Source organism: Aethalodelphis obliquidens, unplaced genomic scaffold (assembly GCF_003676395.1).
Source record: "Aethalodelphis obliquidens isolate GAN/ISIS:26980383/991018 unplaced genomic scaffold, ASM367639v1 scaffold25, whole genome shotgun sequence".
Lineage (NCBI taxonomy): Eukaryota > Metazoa > Chordata > Mammalia > Artiodactyla > Delphinidae > Aethalodelphis > Aethalodelphis obliquidens.
Genome location: NW_020837969.1, coordinates 14,358,319 through 14,373,143, shown reverse-complemented (window position 1 = coordinate 14,373,143; position 14,825 = coordinate 14,358,319). Strand labels below are relative to the sequence as shown.

Genomic DNA, 14,825 nt, shown 5'->3' with positions numbered 1-14,825 from the left:
GTTTGCTGTGTTTTTAGCACTTGCTGACTGCTTTATAAGATAGACATAACGGACAATATCCCGCAGTGAGCAGCAAATTTACAAGAGAAACTCTCAGCTGGTGGGGCTTTGGGGCGGGCTGCGGTCTCATGAACATAACAGTAACTGTAGAAAGATTTTAAATAAATGAATGAATGAATAAATAAATAGATTCTCTGCCTCATATGTGGAAACTCCAGATTTACTAGGATGTGAGATGAGGCCTGGAAAATTGTGCTTTTCGAAAGCTCTCCAGATTATTCCGATGTGCTGTAGAGGTTTTGAAACAACACTATATTTTCGCCTTCCTCCTAAAGGGAAAGGAAGGAAGTGGGTAAAGTTTTGAGACAATCACACCCACCCCCAATTATCCTCTTTTCTTGTCTCCAGTAAACAAAACAAAACAAAAAAAAAAATGAGAGGAAATTGGGCTTTGTGTGTAACCTCTGAAAGCCTATCCAAGCATTTTTACTGAAAGCCTATCCAAGCATTTTACATTTTTACTTCAAATCAAATCGAATTTTCCAGCCAAGTAAGTGAATCCGCATTCAGGAAAAAGGAAATACCTGGTATGCATGCTTACTGACACTACACGGCTTGATATCTGTGTCCATGTTTAAAATATAAGACTGAACCACAAATATTTTGAGCCACTTATTTCTATTGTTTTGTTCTTTGAACCTGTGAGAATCTCAAAATGCCAGCTTCACTCATCGGCCACACACCTAAAGCTGCTGGACCCCATGAGTTGTCAAAACCCATTACTAATGGAAGCTCCTTCCTTTAAAAGATAGGCTTTATTGTGTTGTGATCTACTCCAAGCATAAAGGAAAGTATACAGACTAGTACTTCTGTGTCCCCATCATCTGGCTGTGTCCAATCTTGACATCTATTCCTCATTCCATGAAGAAACAAAACTTTACAGATACAGGTTCTTCATTCCTCACCATACTCATTCTTTTCACTCCCCTCTGACAGGTAACCACTCTTCTGAATTTAGAATTTATTATTTCATTCATATTTTAACAATTTCACTATGTATATGTCCATAAGTAATACAGCAGAGTATTTGGCATTTTCTAAAATTTATGTAAATTGCATTAGACTGCAGGTAGCCTGCTGCAGCATTTTTACCCTCATCATGGTTTTTAAGATTTATTTATTGACATAGACGGCATTTGTTCACTCAATTTAACTGTTATATTTTATCCCACTATCTGAAGATTCCACAATTTATTCATTCAATCTTTTTAATGAATATTTAGATCATTGCCAAATATTTAGATCATTTTCAAATATTTAGATCGTTACTATTTAAATAATGTCACAGTGAACGGATATGCATTAGTCAGCTTTTGCTGGGATAACAAACAACCCTCAAATCTCAAAGGCTTACAGCACACAACAATTTTCTCTCAGTGGGACTGTGGTTTGGCTACATCTCTATTCTAAGACTGGAGCATGAGAGAGCAGAGGGAAAAACAGTGGGGGGTCTGTATTGCCTTGAGCATTGTGCATTTCCTTTCCTGCTCTTCCAGCCAAAGCAAGAACAGCATCATGTCACCTGGGGACTTGTTAGACATGCAGATTCTCAGGCCTCAACCCAGATCTACTGAATCCAACACTCTGAGGGTAGGGTCCAGCTCTTAGCGGTTCCGACACCTGATAAAGTTTGAGATCCACCAGCACAGAAGAATAACGGGTTTACAGCAATAAACATTCCAGGATAAGTAAAGGGAGGACACAGGTGCTTCTTAGGCTAGGTAATTGGATATTTCTTAAACAATGGGTTTCTTTTACATTACAGAGGTAGATTATAAAGTACTGCAAATGGTATAAACTGAGGAACATGAAGAGAAACCACGAGATGCTACACTATTTATTGACATATTTATAAATAATCCTGACTGATGTAATAACTGAATATATTGCTGTTAATTTACTGGAAGATTCTACTTTGATTCATGTTTTTGTTTTATTATCACTGACCTTTGTGCGATCCCATTTTGTGAGGAAGTTCTTTGGGTCAGAGTACTACAACATTGGTCTCTAAATAAATACTTCTATCGGAGTTCATTTTCTGGCTAATTTGCATCCAAATGGCCCCATCTGAAACACTGATAATGGGGCTAAAGATAGTTTAAAGACCCAAATCTTTGGAAGAAAGCTTATTAGAGTTCGGCTCAAAGAGTTGTATTATGCTAGGAGATCGAATTTCCTATATAACAATTTTTTAATATATGCCTTTTAAAGATATAAAGCAGACTTTTAGATTATTGCTCAAATAAATAGAATTTGAATATGTTTTACCTCAGTTAATAGATAAATATATTTTTTAAAAGGGAGAAAGTTGAAACCTATACTTTAGGACTTGCTAAGTTTCAGACTTTGTTAGATTCTTACACAGGTTATTTCAATAACCTATTGGGGAAATATTATTATGTACATTTTTAGATAAGAAAACTCAGGCTCTGAGCTCTTAAGAAATTTGTCCCTCATCAAAAATAGCAGCCTTATCTAGGTCTGTCTGGCTGCAAACCCCATGAGCTTTTCATTGTATCACTTGTATGCTTCAGCAAAACAATCTTTCCATAAACTTTCTACACGTGAATACTGGGTAGATGCATTGAAAAAGAAGTCTCTGCACGTGCAAAGGGGGCATATCTGCGCCTAAAGTAAAGTCAACTGGCAGGTAATTTCATAGAATGCATGAAACATTCACCACATTTTAAAGTGGGTATTTCAAATTAGCTTTCTACATTCGACTATGTAATCTCATCCCAAAATGAATTAGTGCCGCATGCCAAGATAATGGTCAGAGTGGCATGATTAGCTGGGAAAAAGCTGCTTCATGAACACAGCAAGTATTTGTGGCCGCTGTCCTGGAGGCCGTGCCTGCTTTCTTCCTACTCAAGAAGCATCAGGATCTGAGTCACTGCGTCCTAGGTATGCAGCCTGTGTGGGGCAGCAAAGTAAAGGTGATACTCAGTGGTCTAAACACTCTGATATTAATAAGACTTTTGCTCCTCTTTGAAACCTTCTCAGAGCTAGATGTGAAGCTGCTTAACCTTTACAGAATCAAGATTTAAAATAGAATGCAATATCAAATAGAAGTTGCCTATACAGTAGAATTCAAAAGCTAACTTTTTAATCCATCTCTGAAGAACATTAAACGTAAAAAAGAAAGAATTTAGTGCATCCTGAAGATTTTCAGAAATGGGTTGACTCGAATTGGTAAAATCTACTGAAAAGTTAGCCCTCTTCACAGAATCACTTACTGTATTTAAAACACGCACTAAAATAAAACCACTATTCATAAATAACTATTCAACTGGAAGTATCTGGACTTAAAGGGAATCCAGGATATATTCCCATTGCTAAACCTGTTCAAAATACATATACACAGTCTAAAGGCAAATTATGTATAATTTTACTTCACCAGGACATCTCAGAACTAGCACATTTCTAGGGAAATGGATGTTTAGCTATCTATCCTATATTTCAGACAAAATTTAGAGGCTTATCTCTTTGTTGCCTCTTCAGAGTGAATATAAACAGAGCAGAGATGACCAAGTACAAGTTCAAAAAAGGAAAACCCAAAAAACAGAGGTATAAACCAGTTATTTAGGCTTCTGTAATCAAAGTATTCAACTCATTTCCAGAACCTTTCATTTCATATCCAAGCAAATATGATACCAGGGAGTCAGTGCTAAACGAAGCACGTGTAAATGCATTTAATGGCTGACTATTTAATCAAAACGCACTTTACCTCAGAGAGTCATTAAGAGACTTGATAAAGGAGGCTTTCCAAAAAAAAAAAAAATCAAGAAATGTTAAAAGTGAACAAATAGTAATTTTTATTAAACTAAAGACTAAGCAATGAGTTTTTGATAAGTGCTATGTTCTGTGCAATAAGCATTAAATATTGAAGCCTAAGAAGACCTTAATTCCTGGGAGCTGACCAGGTGGTAGTGGTAGCAGTCTTGGAATATAATGCTATAAATAATTTACGAGGTCATGACAAAGCAGTAGTTTTTCATAGGATCATTTTTAGTCCTTATCTGAGATGTAGAGAATTTTAGAGAACCGTTCCTTGAGCTCTAACATTCTCCCAAACACGGTTACGTCATCCACTTGCAACGTTGGTTTATCAGGTCTCAACAAAGCACTGAAAGTAGTAGGAGTAGCTGAGATCCTCTCAAGGACCCCCTCAAACAGTAAATCCTGCTGGAAGATAACTAGCATTTCTCTGCCCACTGTCACAGAGTTAGGTTTGGTAACCAATCCACAAAATTAACATAGTAAACCCTATTTCCCCAGTAACCTACCAAATTCTTTCTTGGACTCAAGCTACTAGACCCTGGTCTACCTTTGCCCTGTTACTGCAACTAGAGTAATTATCACACGCTGAAATTGTTTCTTCCTTTTTTGTTTTTTTCTCTCACTACCAAATTTAGAAAGGGTATGGCCTGTACAGTTAGATGATGATCACAAACAAAAATTTCTTCAATAGGATCACTCAGTTCATTAACCTCCAATAAAGTAATCTATTTAGGGCATTGCTGATATAGCCTTGAGTCACTTAACGTAATGGTATAATGACCCCCTGAGACTGGCCCCACATTAAATTCATCTAGAGGAAAATTTTCCCCCCTACTTTTTAAGCTTCCCTCCTAAATTCTTCCACTCTACAGTGTGGGAGAATTCCATAAGTCTCAGTCATCTTAACTCAGATTGTGCTATGTCCTAAACAAGATTTCAGAAAATGAGACAAGCACTTGAAATGTGTGTTACCTGTCTCTGGTACCATCACCTCTCCCTCAACTTGCATTGGCAGTTAGGGCTGCTAAATAAAAGACATGGATTGGAAGATGCCTAATACCTTTCACTTGCCCCTCTACCCTTTTACACTCTGCTCTGTGCCCCAGAGATGGAATTGTGGGGATGGCGTCAAGGCCTCCCTTGCTCTCTTGTTCTCATTGGGTGCTCAGGTGGAAGATAGAGGGAGGGAGGCTACTGAGGTCAGGACATTTATTCTCCCGTTTCCCTCCCTGTACATTTACCTTGGACTGGCTGTGTTCTTCACTGACATGTAGTGGTCTCAAGGTGGTCAAACCTGACTCTTTCTTTCTGGGTTCTAATAACCCCTTCCTTCCTCCCTTCAGGCTGTGTTTTATTACAAAGCTATAGTAGTCGAAACAGTATGGCACTACCATAAAAACAGACACATAGGCCAACAGAAGAGAATAGAGAGCCCAGAAATAAACCCAAGGATATAGGGTCAACTAATTTTCAACAAGAGCACCAGGCATACATGATAGACAAAAGAGAGTCTCTCCAATAAATGGTGCTGTGAAAACTAGATAAACACATACAAAGAAAGAAATTGAACCCTTACCTTACGCTATATACAAAAATCAACTCAAAATGGAGTAAAGTCTTAAACATAAGTTCTTACTAAAACAGGTAAAACTCCTAGAAGAAAACACAGGGAAAAGTTCCTTGACATTGACCAGGGCAATGATTTTTTTGGCTATGACACCAAAAGCATAGGCAACAAAAGTGAAAATGAACAAGGACTATATCAAACTAAAAAGCTTCTGCTCATCAAGGGAAATAATCAACAAAATGAAAAGGCAACCTACAGAATAGGAGAAAATATTTGCAAGCCGTATATCTGATAAGGGGTTAATACCTAAGGCATATAAGGAACTCATAAAACTCAATAGCATAATAATAATAATAATCTGATGAAAAAAATGGACAGAGGACTTGAACAGACATTTTTTCCCAAAGAAGACATACAGATGGCCAACAGATGAAAATATGCTCAGCACCACTAATCATCAGAGAAATGCAAGTCAAAACTGCAGTGAAATATCACCTCACACTTGTTAGGAGCGCTATTACCAAAAAGACAAAAGATAAATGCTGAAGAGGGTGTGGAGAAAAGGGAATCCGTGTGCACTGTTGGTGGGAATGTAAATTGGTACAGTCATTATGAAAAACAGTATGGAGGTTGCTCAAAAAATTAAAAATAGAATGACCATATGATCCAGTCATCCTTCTTCTGGGTATATATTCAAGGGAAATGAAATCAGTACCTTAGCCATGTTCATTACAGCATTATTCACCATAGCCAGGGTATGAAAACAAATTGAGCAGATAAAGAAATTGTGGTACATATAATGGAATATTACTCAGCCTTTAGCAAGAAAGAGATCCTGCCATTTGTAACAAATGGATGAACCTGGAGGACATTATGGTAAGCAAAATAAGCCTGGCACAGAAAGTAAAATACTGCATGATCTCACTTGTAATGTGGAGTCCAGAAAAGTCAAAATTATGGAAGCAGAGAATAGAATGATGGCTCTCAGGAGTGGGGAGGTGGGGGAAATGGGGAGATATTTGTCAAAGGAGATAAAGGTCAAAGTTTCAGTTATGTAGGATGAATAAGTTCTAGAGAACTTATGTACAGCATGGTGTCTACAGCGAATAATACTGTAATACTGGAAATTTGCTAAGAACCTAGATCCTGGGAGGTGCTCTCACCAGACACAAGAAAAGATAATTACTCTGTGAAGACATGGAGATGTTAATTAGCTTGATCGTAGTAATCATTTTACTACATATATGTATATCAAAGCATCATGTTATACACCTTAAGGAGCTAAAATTTTTATTTGGAACATAAATATGATCTTCAAGATGCTGCATTGTGAGTTCCTTTTGCTAACGGTTCTCATGCTTTAACACATATAGAATCACCTGAAGGGCTTCTTGAAACAGGTTACTCCACCCACCTCCAGAGTTTTGGACTCAGTAGGCCTTGGGTGGGTGATCTTTGCATTTCTAACAAGTTCCCAGGTAAGGCTGGAGATGCTGGTCTGAGACGGCACTTTGAGAATCACTGCTCTATACTGACACCTTTGTTTACAGGGAATATAGGCAAGTAGTGTAGGGTAATAGCTGCCAGGAAACAACGCCTAGGATTGCCAACAGCTGGTTTGAGAGAGATAATTAATAGGCCTGCTTGTATCAGTTAGGGTCCCAACTGGAAACAGATGGCGCTTCAAATAGGCTAATTCCCCACAGCCAAGAAGCGACTGTGCAAACCTTATTAGGCCCTGGGGTTTTGCAGTGAAGACCTAAGGCTACATGTACAAGATTGAACTCTGCCCACCTTCACACACACTCATTTAGAACAGCTGACACAAGCTCAGGTTGCACACTAGTGTTGAGGCCCAGGGAGGTATCCTAGTGTACACTCTGAAAATTCGATTTTTTTTTTTCTCTAAGAGCACCTGGCTGCCTTGCCGTGCTCATCCCACTAAGTCATCCTTACTCAAAGCATGACTCTCAGGACTTTAAGTATCTGGGAAAGCTTTGGTGATGCATCAGACTTTCATCCGAGCAGACTTATCTCCCTTCCTCTCATCTATGGCCCATTTCCCTTTTGCCTGCTATAACAGCTATTCTCACTTCCACATCTATGCAGAGGGTTATTTTCTTTCTTTCTATTCCTGTGTGTGAGGTTATATCCATTCCTGCTACCCTCCATCTCTTCAGATACCTGTCGAAAGGATACTCAACAGACAGGCTGACAGCTTGAGGTTATGGGTGACCTCTGCGTAGCCCTAATTATTATAGCATTCTTTTTACTTTTAGTTTTGTTTTGATATTAAATATTTTTAATAGTAGTATATTAAAAAAGAACTTTTGTAACATATTTTTAATTAATAAGCATGAATGAATACAACCAACTAGGGACCAATTCCCCATCTCAGGACCAGAATATGCTTGTACCAGCATACATCTCCCTATCCCATCACCAGCCTCCTCTCTCCGAGTAACCACTATCCCTTTTTAAAAAATGAATATGCTACATCTTATGTATACTTCCATAACTAACATACTGTTTAGTTTTGGTGGACTTTGAGCAAACTTTCTGCAATTTCTATTTCTTACTCCATACTATATTTCTAAAAATCACTCAGGGGAATACCCTAGCGGTCCAGTGCTTAGGACTCCACACTTCCACTGAAGTGGGCACAGGTTCCATCCTTGGTAGGGGAACTAAAATCCCACATGCTGTGCTGCGTGGGATCATTCATGTTGTTACATGTAACAATGGTACATTCACTGGCCCTGTGTAAATTTATAGTGTGAAGATGATGCAATTTATTTATTCATTCCCTTCTTGCTGGACATTTGTGTGTTTTCTAGGTTTTGTTTTCAATGAACAAAGTGGGTGTGAATTTTCTTATACATATCTCCTGGTCTACACATTTCCCTCTTGGGTGTGTGAAACCTAGTCGTAGAATTGCTGGGTACGTACAGATCCATCTTCGCAAGGTAATACCTAACTGTTTTCCAAAGTAGTTGCACCAATTTACAGCCTTACCAGTATGGTATGAGTTCTTGTTGAGCCATATCTTTACCACATCTCATATGATCGGACATGTTCATTTTTGCCAATATGGTTTGTGTATCGGGTATTACATTGGGGTTTTAACTTTTGTTTGTCTAATAACTAATGAAAGTATCTCTTCTTATGTACTGTATCAGTTTCTTAGGGCTGCTGTAACAAATTACCACACACTGGGTGGCTTGAAACCACAAAAATGTTTTGTCTTACAGTTCTGGAAGCCAGAAGTCCCAAATCGAAGTGTTGGCAGAGCTGTGCTCCTTCTGAAAGCCCTCAGGAAGAATCCTTCTGTGCATCTTCTGATTTCTGGTGGCACAGGCATTCCTTGGCTTGTGGCTGCATGACTCCAATCTCTACCTTTGCCTTCATATAGCCTTTTAGCTCTGAGGGTCTCTCACCTGAATGACTGTCACAAGTATGCTTGTCGTTGGATTTAGGGCCTACCTGAATAATCCAGGATGATCTTATTTCGAGATTCTTAATTTAATTACATCTGCAAAGACCCTTTTTTCCAAAAACGTCAAATTCACAGGTTTTAAAGATTAGGACATGGACATTTAAGGATTAGGACATGGGGTGGGGCACAATTTAACCCATTACAAAAATAATCACCATTCATACTTCCTCTGCCTGAAACACAGATGCATGGGTTTCTTTTTTTCCATCTTTTTATTGAAAGTTTCCTATTTTTCTATTGAGCCTTTTTCTTACTGATTTGTAGAACTTCTTTACATTAAAGATACTCATTTTTTGTCAATTATATTTGTTACATAAGTATTCTCCCAGTCTGTGGCTTACATTTTTCCTTCTCAACATGGTGTCTTTTGATAAGCAGAGGTTCTTAATTTTTATGTAATTAAATTTGTCAATCTTTTCTTTCATGGCTAGAACATTTTGTCTTATGTAGTAAACCCTCCCATAGCCCCAGATAAATTATTTTATTATATTTTCTTCTAAATATTTTAACCACTGGGGGACTTCCCTGGCAGTCCAGGGGTTAAGACTCCGAGCTCCCACTGCAGGGGGCACAGGTTCGATCCCTGGTCGGGGAACTAAGCTCCCATATGTCACGTGGCAAGGCCAAAAATAACCAAAAAAAAAAAAAAAAACCATTGACCTTACAGCCTTACATCTTTCATTCATCAAGAGAAACTTTTTGTGTCTAGTATGAGATAAGGATCCACTTTTACTTTTTTCCATGACTGGGGGATAGCCAGCTCTCCTTCATCCTGTTTTGATCTGCAGCCGCAACATTTATCTTACAATAACGTGACTGCAAGATTGTGGATGAAAGACATAATCTGACATGACATAGGAACTTATGATATTGCCAACATTTAAGTGACAATCAGCTATATTGCAGAGCACAATTCAACGGATATCATTTAGAAAGAATAAGAAAATCCAGTTCAACATTCCTACTTTAACAGGGTAATATACATGCCATCCTACAAACCTTAACTGATACAATTGTATATACACTGAAGTATATCTTTAGTCAGGTTTAACTGTCATTGCAAGTAATTAAGAGTAGTTGCTTTGCATTTGGGGTTACATATTTACCAAATGACATCACTGAATAAAGTGGTGTCAAGAAACACCCAGGTTATTAACTCTCTCTCACCCGCCAGGTGGATGAATCAGCAGTGCCCTGTGTAGTCTGGGTAACCGCGGGCACAGTTGGTTCATTGCATGCCCCTTCAATTAATCATACAAATCAGCCAACTGTGTGGGACAGTCAATTGAATCCATAATTTCATGTCTAATAAATTTCACAGGTACACACAGAAGTAAATCTCCCTGAGGTCTCAGAAAACCCAGTTTCACAAAATGTATTGCCCTTTTTTCACACAAGGAAGGAAATAACTGCTTAATTTAACTCAATCCATCATCTCCAGATCACATAAATAACACAAGTCTTCCTTTAAAAAAGTCACAATTGGAGAAGAAAACATGATCCTGATATTTATGCACTGCGCTCTTTTTGACTCTGTTTTGAAATAGTCATTTGTGGGTTTAGAAACCTCCACACTCATTGTGTCCAAAACGGTACCATTAGCCACCTATGACTATGTACATTTAAATGAATTAAAATAAAATAAAACAAAACATTCCGGTCGTCATTTTGCACTAGCTACATGCCAAGCACTCAACAGCACCACACAGGAGAGCGCGGAGAGAACACTTCCATCTGCACATAAAGTTCTTCTAGATAGTGCTTCTCTAGACACTTTCTTCCACTCTATTCATTTGGCTCTAAATGTCGTACTTTAAGGTTTACCAAGTGTTTTCTGATCCATGCTTTTACTGAGTCCTCACTATATTATTGGTAGAAAGGCATTATTCAGAGGGTCTTTATCTACTGTTAACAATCCCCCCCAAAACTTAGCAGCTTAAAATAACATTAATTATCTCACAGAGTTTCTGAGGGTGGGGAATCTAGGAGCAGCTTAGCTGGTCGATCTGGCTCAGGGTCCCTCAGGAGGCTGCAATGAGATGCGTGCTGGGGCTGCAGTCAGCTGAAGGCTTGTGGAGGCCTCACTCAGGTGGCTGTTGGAAGAAGCCTTCAGTTCCTTCTTCATGTGGGCTTTTGACTTGCCCCAGAGCAAGTAATGGGAAAGACAGAGACAGAGACGGAGAGAGAGGGGGAGGTCAGGAAGGGAGATCACTGTCTTGTATAACCTAATCTCAGAGGTGACATACCACCACTTCTGGCTCGTCCTACTGTTAAACTGACACTGGTTGGTTTAAGCTATGGGAGGAGATAACACAAAGGTGTGAATGGCAGGAGTTGGCCATCACTGGGCCCATCTTAGAATTCAGCCAATCACACTGCTGTTTAAGAAGCTCAGTAACTCGTCAAGCTCACACAGCCAGTAAACATTAGAGAACATTAGAGGTAGAAAGCTCGTCTAAACCCTCTGACTTTTAACTCCTTTCTTCCACAGTACCCTGCCTTCACCCATCTATGTGTCACCTCAACCTCCTTAAACAGTTCGGCTTTTTTATAAACCAACGACACAGACTAATGATGACGACTAACGTTAACAGCTGAGATTCAGAGGGTCTCAGATGCTTGATTAATACTAACACTTGCTCCTCTTCTTTTCTTTGCTTTCTCAGGGAAAAAAAAAAAAAACAATTACAGAAGAGTAGAAAGAACAGGAGCCTGCTACTGACAAGCACTCTCTCCTTGACCAAACTCTAGACAGGCTCCTTGAAGCCCCTTGACCTTGATCTTGGTGTCCATCCTTGTCGGGCCTCATTGCCCAATTGTAGCAAGAACCCTGTTCAGTTGGTTTCACCAGGATTCCCCACCCTGGATATCTGACAAAATGCCTTTTCTCTCAGCATCCCCCAGGTAACATCTGATCACCCTGGCCTGCCTTCAGCAAGAATCCCGTCAGGTCGGCTTAGCCAGATTCCCCTTTTGCCCCTGATGTTCTCCTCTTAGTACTTTTCTATCCATTGACGCTCACCTTGCTCCTTGTATAAATCCTCACTGTTCCTTGCTGCATTCGAAGTTGTCTCTCTTTCCTGCTGCAAAAATGCCACCTCTGCAGACCCTACACCTATCATAATGGTCCTGATTAAAGTCTGCCTTAGTGTTTAACAAGTGTCATGAATAATTTTTTTCAATGCTACTCCAGAATAAACATCAAGTGGAGGGGAAGAAATAAGAGGAAGATTCCTTCGTTCTTTGTCTCTCCTACACCTAACCACACAGAAGAGACTTTACAAATTGTTGCTCAGGAAAGCGCCAGGGGCAAACTATCTTCCTTCCTAAACATACAAAACAACAAAGCTGACTTATACAGCACCTTATCTTCAACCATAGCACATCCGTTTTTGGTTTTGTTTTTTTACAGATCCATCCTCACTTTTTTTAACATCTTTTTTGCAGTATAATTGCTTTACAATGTTGTGTTAGTTTCTGCTGTATAACAAAGTGAATCAGGTATACATGTACATATATCCCTATATCTCCTCCCTCTTGTGTCTCCCTCCCACCCTCCCTATCCCACCCCTCTAGGTGGTCACAAAGCACCGAGCTGATCTCCCTGTGCTATGCGGCTGCTTCCCTCTAGCTATCGGTTTTACATTTGGTAGTGTATATATGTCCATGCCACTCTTTCACTTCGTCCCAGCTTATCCTTCCCCCTCCCTGTGCCCTCAAATCTATTCTCTACATCTGTGTCTTTATTCCTGTCCTGCCCCTAGGTTCTTCAGAACCATCTCTTTTTTTTTTTTTTTTTAGATTCCATATATATGTGTTAGCATACGGTATTTGTTTTTCTCTTTCTGACTTACTTCACTCTGTATGACAGGCTCTAGGTCCACCCACCTCACTACAAATAACTCAATTTCGTTTCTTTTTATGGCTGAATAATATTCCATTATGTATATGTGCCACATCTTCTTTATCGATTCATCTGTCAATGGACACTTAGGTTGCTTCCATGTCCTGGCTGTTGTAAATAGAGCTGCAATGAACATTGTGGTACATGACTCTTTTTGAATTACGGTTTTCTCAGGGTATGTGCCGAGTAGTGGGATTGCTGGGTCGTATGGTAGTTCTATTTTTAGTTTTTTAAGGAACATCCATATTGTTCTCCATGGTGGCTGTATCAATTTACATTCCTACCAACAGTGCAAGAGGGCTCCCTTTTCTCCACACCATCTGCAGCATTTATTGTTTGTAGATTTTTTGATGATGGCCATTCTGACTGTTGTGAGGTGATACCTCATTGTAGTTTTGATCTGCATTTCTCTAATGATTAGTGATGTTGAGCATCCTTTAAAGTGTTTGTTGGCAATCTGTATACCTTCTTTGGAGAAATGTCTATTTAGGTCTTCTGCCCATTTTTGCATTGGGTTGTTTGTTTTTTTTGATATTGAGCTGCATGAGCCGGTTGTAAATTTTGGAGATTAATCCTCTGTCAGTTGCTTCATTTGCAAATATTTTTTCCCATTCTGAGGGTTGCCTTTTCATCTTGCTTATGTTTTCCTTTGCTGTGCAAAAGATTTTAAGTTTCAATATCTAGAAATATTTTTGGACACTGGAGAGGAAAGAACAGTAGGAATGAAGAAGAATCTTTTAGTTGAACAGATAAAATTTCAAATTTTTATTTTTGTCTTCATTATGGTAGACAAATGGGCAGTTTGCAAGACTGAATCATTTTGCATCTAAAAACTTCTTTTTCACCATTAAAGGAAAACTCCAAGAGTCCTTCCATTTTGTCAGTAGAGTCAATCTCAATTCCTATTGACCAATAAGTTGAGGAGGTACATCCATTTATCTTTTCTTTCAAATAATTCCTTGTACATTTAAAGAAGGATTACCTAGCTGTGGGAGATGATGTCAGGTACAAATAAGCCAAATCCTGACACGATCCAGCTTAAGTAAGATGAAAACTTATGCTCTCCCATTAAAAGAAGGGTTGAGTTGGGATGGCCTTCAGAGATAGTTGATTCAACCTCATTGAGAACCCTCACCTGCCTTCCCAGGTTTAGGCCTCATCCTCCGCAAGTAAGATGGTGGTAGCAGTCCCAGGCATGACCTCCTGACCTGACAGTGTCCATAGGGAGACATAATGTCTCTTGTGGATCTTCCTTAGGAGGCAGGAAATTTTTTTCCAGAGGCCTCCAGTAAACATCCTCTAATATCTCATTGGCTACAATTGGCCCACATGTTCATGACAAATGGGTACAGAACTACCATGATGGGCTTAAATAGATCATCTGTTAGAGAAAGGAGGCTGGGGGACTATCATAATTCTTGTTTCCCGAATGGGGTCCTCTTAGACTCTATATCAGATTAGTCTTTATGACCAAAAAAATTCTACCAGGAAAAGGGATAGTATCTTAACAGTAAAAAAAGTATAGATAGAGGGAATTTCCCATCTTGTCATATGGAAAAGTATAAATTAAAGAGAGAAAGGAGAACTGGAGAGATAAAGCAACCCTAGTGGTTCCAGACCAGGAAAAGGAAACAGAGTATAAATTGAAATGCTGATCATGAAATCCTATGAGATAGCCCTTGTCAGAATACAGTGAGAATCATTGGTGTGTATTTTTCTGCTGTTCAGACTAAACAAGTTAAAAGTCAGACAATGATTTCAAATTGAAAAGAAATGTGTTTCGGAGTACGCATATCTACCTAGGAAAATAGGTAAGCCAAACAAGTAATGAATGTATTACATATCTATTACAAGACACAATCAGTGGTGTTCTCCCTCTGTGATTAAAGGACCCACTTTTAAACAATTTTTTATCCATATTTGGTGAAGCTGCTAGAAAGGACCATCTTTCTCCAGCCATCATTTGATAGTTTTTGATACCCTACTCCTCTTAGGTTGCTTCTTAAACCACAATACTG

General features: G+C 39.0%; 1 long non-coding RNA gene across 1 annotated transcript in view; it reads right to left on the bottom strand.

The window, feature by feature from the left end:
• The window catches only part of LOC113628780 (uncharacterized), a 113,878-nt gene that overhangs the window by 91,819 nt on the left and 7,234 nt on the right, over positions 1 to 14,825 (bottom strand). The gene's annotated exons all lie outside the window — the stretch shown is intronic.